The sequence below is a fragment of the Anopheles bellator genome, chromosome 2 (assembly GCF_943735745.2).
Source record: "Anopheles bellator chromosome 2, idAnoBellAS_SP24_06.2, whole genome shotgun sequence".
Classification (NCBI taxonomy): Eukaryota; Metazoa; Arthropoda; class Insecta; order Diptera; family Culicidae; genus Anopheles; species Anopheles bellator.
The window spans coordinates 48,817,695-48,823,812 of NC_071286.1; positions in this window are offsets into that span (position 1 = coordinate 48,817,695).

Here is a 6,118-nt window from a genome sequence, read left to right on the forward strand (position 1 = left end):
CGACTACAACAGAAATACTTTATTTTATTTCAAACTAACATCAATTTTAATTTCGTGAAACAAAACAAAACAGAAGCAAACTGTCAAACAATTTCGCCCCTCTCACCCAAAAACCAAGTATACGAACCTTGGCCAAAGTTTTTAGGCGACACAAACGGAGCGTTGTCTTTTCATACAGATTCGTCGTTGCCGTACAAAGTTTTCGTCGACGGCGGTGTGAAGGGTCGCAAAGAATCCCATATGAGACAACGCGTCCTTCGCAACGTTACGTTCTGTTCATTTTGGTGTGAAGAGGGCTTAACATTGTCTCTGGTGCAGGCCAAGACCGCACAGCGGTTGTAGTGCCAAAGAAGAAGAAGAAGAAGTAAATGTAATGTAGCAATAATATTTTAAAACCGGCGATTGTGCGTTCGTCGCTGGGTAACTAAATAATTGTGTATTTCACAAACAAATAAATAAATATATAAATAAGGAAAAAAGAATTTAGTGGTCTTTTGCTATAATAGATTTGAATATATGGGATGAGCTCTAATTTTCACCGACGCTTTACAGCAATAAAATGTCAATGCTATAACCTGAGCTTTTTGACAATCATCCGTTTTACCGTCCATTTCTGCTGTTTTAGACCATCCGACGGACGGTAAAACGGACATAGTTGCTCCTTGGGAAGGAGACAGTACGAAGTCTGTCGGGGCAGCTAGTTTTAAATGAAAACAACATATTTATAAACACTGCCCCGACACTTATGCGTATTACACAAAAGAATTTTTATATTGTTTTGTTTATTAAAATCGATGTGACCTTTTCTTTCCTTCGAATAAACTTTATATGTTAACTGATAACTTTATATGTTATATGTTCGAATACTTTTATATGACAGTGTATGTTGTGTGCTGTTTGAGAACACTATCTTCGCCGACCACGTATGCTCAAAACGTTTGTAAAGCTCCTCTTATACAGTACATCACACCACCATCGACACAATCTGAGCAAAAAGTCATGCGCAGTTTGGTTGCAACGATCTGTGCTTTTTCATTGATTCTTTTCATGCCACTTTTGTAGCGCGAAGTCGAAGATCTTAGATGGTCGCGAAATCCCGCTGAACCCAGAGAATCCAACGGTGGTGTGTCCGGCCAATAGTGTTCATTATTTTTGATTTAAGTTGTCGCAGAGGCTGAAGACCACCGTTAAGGTGGTTGAAATAAATTTGGTTCATTGTTCTCTCTGTGTGTGAGTCAGAGTGGTTTTTTCGGTAATTATTTCTCCGTAAACTCCGTAAAAGAAAATCAACTTGTGCCTGGAAGGAAAATTCCTGCATCGCAGAGTAATCGTGGCTTGTGTGGTGTGTCCGTATCCGTCCAATGTGTATTCAAAGAATGCTTCGATAAAATTCCTAGTATTGGAATACAATCATAATGCAAATGAAATGAGTGTATCGTGCTTTGCTACAGTGTTCCCTCGAATTTTGGGGGCTCTAGTGTCAGCGCTGGTCCACATGGTGCCTGCTTATCTGCGTTTGTGAGTGTGTATGCGCCTCTTTCCTTGCATCAATCTGTATGGAAGAAGAAAAAATATACCAAACGGAAAGTGAAAAATTTCAAACCGTGAATTCATTGCACGTTCTACCGATCCAGAATATTTTCACAATAATTAAAAAACGGCAGGGCAGCGTTTTTGAATTCTATTCGTTTTCGTTTCTTCCATTTTTGTATTTACTACCAGCTCGGCCCGCGGTTACTGGGTAAATTTGTCATTGCTGTCCATGCTCATCTTGCTCCAATATATTTGGAAATCAACACAAGCTTTTACCACACATAAATATCATGAAGTAAAAGGAAAGTGCTAACGCGACATACGACGCAAAACAGTGGTTACTAGTTGCCGTGGGTGAATTTATTCAATCGATAGCAAAGACTTACAGACACAGTGAGATGTATTCCACGACAAGGAATCCGAATTAACATCAGAAATAGTAGTGAAAGTATTGTTTTCCGATTCTACAACGAAATATTCTTGCAACAAGATAAAAGCAGTCATATGTAAGCATTTTTGTCCTCTTTTGTGTTTTTGCAATGATTTTCAAATAATATCAGGCGCTATTTTTGGAATATTCTCTCAATCATATTGTTTTTAACCATCTGAAAAGGTCTGACAGAAAAGCGTATATCCACTACAGCTCCCATTCATTCTTGGTTACTCTCTTTGCTCTTTTCCTCCTTTATGTTGCTCTCTCTCTCTGAACTTTTTTCCCCTCTCCTTTTCTCTACCTATCTCTTTTTCTCTTTTGTATAGCTCACTCCGCATTCCACTACGCTCTGCTCCGCTCTGCTCTTTTATTCTCAAAATTCTTTTTAAGGCACATTCAATGTTCTTTTTTTGTATTCTCTACAGACGACTGACATAACTTTTTTTTGAATGTCTATTCTGGCTACTTACAATATTTAGTTTTCATAACATCAATTATCGTACCACGAAGGCGTCCAATTAATATAAAAAATATTGCCACGAATGGCACACGAAAAGAATTTTCAAAACATAATATAAAACTCTCATCTTATTTTAATTGGTACTGTAAAGAGTGTTAACTTATTAATTTACATTTCATAGCCGCCTGTTTCCGCTTTCAATTTTCGAAATAAGTTGAACAACAGTGTTTAAACAGTGTGATTATTGTATTCATTTATTTACCGTGCAGGAATCAGCATGGCATGTGCGCGTGCGTGCGTAATAGTATCTTCACTTAATGAGAAAAGCGTGAAGATGCATGCAATGATAATAATATTTCACTTTTCCCAATGGTTTACCGGTTTATAAACATTAGACCTTGCCTCACCACTTCTTGAAAACATTAAATTGGTTTTATTTTTTGGTTTTATGAGCACGCATACTAGTAGTATTTCTGTTTACCCATTTAAAAAAAAACCAAAAATCTGGTGCACGCAAATCAACCATGTAATATAATGCCATAATGCCATAATAATCTACTATCTACTATAATGCCAATAGGTACAATTGTAAACTACATACTCTATATATATATATATATATATATATATATATATAAATGCCAAGAAAGCCATGAAATGCATATATTTCGATTGATTCTATGAATAGTACTACTTGTTCAAGGAAAATCTGGAAATCTCATCTCGTTACTCATCTAAAATTAAAACGAATGCAACGAAACTTGCTTGTTTCAATCGTACGAGAATCGGAATTGATGTGCACCAAAAATCCTATTTTCAAAACGGGGTCAAATCAATATCAAAATCACAGAGAAATATAAACGGGATCAGCATGATGATTTGCTACTACTCCCACATTAATATAGAAAGAAAGTTAGTTTTTTACAGTAACAAATTAAATTAATCATAGACCATCAAAACAACCGATTAAAAACATGATAAAGTGGTCCAAATACACGGAAGCTGTCTTGTGAAAAAAAATAGAAATTTGTTTTTTTTTTCAAGAGTTTTTCGTAATCCTCTTCGTCAACTTCAATTTTCTTATACTACAGCATCTTCTATGGCGATTTGAACGCTACTCCACGGTGATTAATTGTGGTTTGAGCATTCGGTGAGTTAATGTACTCGAATAGAGTGTGAAATAGAGTCACGATTGAAAATCGTGCTAGAGATCATCATACATACAGAACCAAATTGAACGAAAGACCAGCATACTTCAGCAAAAATGACAATTTTTTAATGATTTCGAAAATGATTCAGATTTACTAGGATCCTGAATTTTTGGGATCGAAAAGCAATGAGAAATTCCAATATGAATTAAAGTATAAACAAAGTATGAACTTAATTAAATTTTATTTAATTTAATAATAATACTACCCGACGCCTAGTGATGCTATTACTCAATATTTGCGATTAATGATTTTGTGATTTTGATTTAATGATAAGTACCAAGAAATATATACATGTATACGAGGCCCGTTCAAAAAGTAGTAAGACATTTGAATTTCCGCGGGACTATCCGGACTTATGGTGACAAGTTCGTCCATTTTAAGTAAGCAGCCAATTTTTGACAGCTGTTTTGCTTGGACGGTTATTTTTGTTAACAAACAAAGTTAAGAGCTCGGACGCAATCGAAATGTTGGCTGTGGCTTATCGTGAAGCTATTATGACCAAAAGCAGCAATTATCAGTGGTTCAAAATTTTCTCAGAGCGCCGAGAAGATGTGCACGTCGAAAAGCCAAGTTTGGTCGAATGTAAACAGTTTTGCTAACAGTTTTCTTCGATCAAGCTGCATCAAGAGTGGTTAGCAAAAGATAAAACGGTCAATAAAGAATATTACCTGCAAATTATGCGCAATTTGTGCGAAGCAATCCGTCACAAAGGGCTGGATTTGTGAGAAATCCAACATTAGTGTCGCGCCCCTCCTCACACATCATGGTTTCTGCGCGAATTTTTGGCCAAAATAACACATTAAAGATGCCAAAGCCATCGTATTCCCCAGTATTCGCCCACCGTATTCGTATTCGTAGCCCATGCGACTTTTTCTGGTTTTTTTTTCTTTTTTCGAAAACTCAAATAACCGCTTCGTAGTCAATTAGTTTTGGAGTGCACAAAAATAGCCATTGAGCCCAAGCAAACAAGCAAAACAGCTGTCAAAAATTGATTGATTACTCAAAATGGCCGAACTGTTCACCATAAGTCACTGCCATGTGTAGCAACCTAACGTCATAAATCGAAAATCGGATATTCGTAGCCCGCAGAAATTCAAATGTCTTAATACATTTTGAACGGCCCACGTACATACAGGAAGCAAAGATTAGGCTTGTTAGCTTATTGATTTTGTGTGTGTGATCGTTATAAGCATTAACCCATCATGACCCAATAACATGACCCATCCATTTGAAAATTGTCTCTCTAGATCACTCATTTGTCTATGTTGCTTTTCTTTATATGCACCGATTATCTGTGATGCCAAACAACCTCCACCACCATCACCGTCTCGCGAAAATCAAAAGTTTATAGAACACACCATAGCCTCGAAACTTCGTAAAGAGTAAACAGACCGCGTAACCTTCGCGGCATATTATGTCTCGCGAAGTCTACAGCACAGGTCAAGCAATAACAAGCACAAGCCCCGGGCGCTCATCGAGACGTTTAACAGAACTGCCGACGGTAGACAAGTCGCCTTCACGAGACTACGGACCCCGAGGAAGTCCTTTAGGTGAAATGAATTAGCGATTTCTTTATAATTGATCGTAATTTCGTTTGTATGTTTTGTCCATAATGCAGAGACTTTTCCTATTAAATCAAAATATTCTTTTAGATTCCTAAGTTATATTGCGCTTACCTGTTGCTACTGTTCTTGACGCTGTTGAACACATGGGGCCAAATACAACTAAGCTGAAATTTGAAAAGCTTATCTTGTACAGTGCCAAAACATCAACACTTAGGATGAAACGTGAAAATGCACACTAGAACTAATTTGTGATCTATTCGTGATACTCAAGTTACGAATTACTTAAATTCTTGAGCATATGCAAGTCTTATTGATGGATTTTTAAAAACAAAAACATTTCTTTTCATTTAAAATTATACATTTAACATTGCTTTATACAACGTTAGTGCATAACTAACATTACTGATAAATGTGATGAATATTGTGTACATCGATCTGCTATTGCCTATAAAATACAAAATATTGAAGCAAAACCATCGAAGTAAAACCAGCCTGTTTTAGAGTTCTATTCTATTCGGACTGAGTCCTAAATTACACTTACTCGCACAAACTATACATTCTGCGTAACATCAAATAATTTACCCTAAATCGTTTGCTCGCCTAAACTTTTTAAATTTGGTTTAAGCTGGTAGCTGAAACTTACTTTTATAAATGTCTCATTAGTGTCTATTAGACCATTTACATGTCGCCCGGGCTTGGTTCAGTGCTATTGAAGTACTATTTTTATCATTTTACTACGTTTATGTTGTTAATTTATATTGCACCGTGTCATCAGATTCATATTCAAGTCATCATTAGCTTACGATCGTCACATTTTCAAATATTTATAGGAAATAATATTCGTCAATCACGCTCAGGAACAAACTCTCCGCTGAACTACAACTGGAAGTCTCATCCACACCATAATTCATTTACA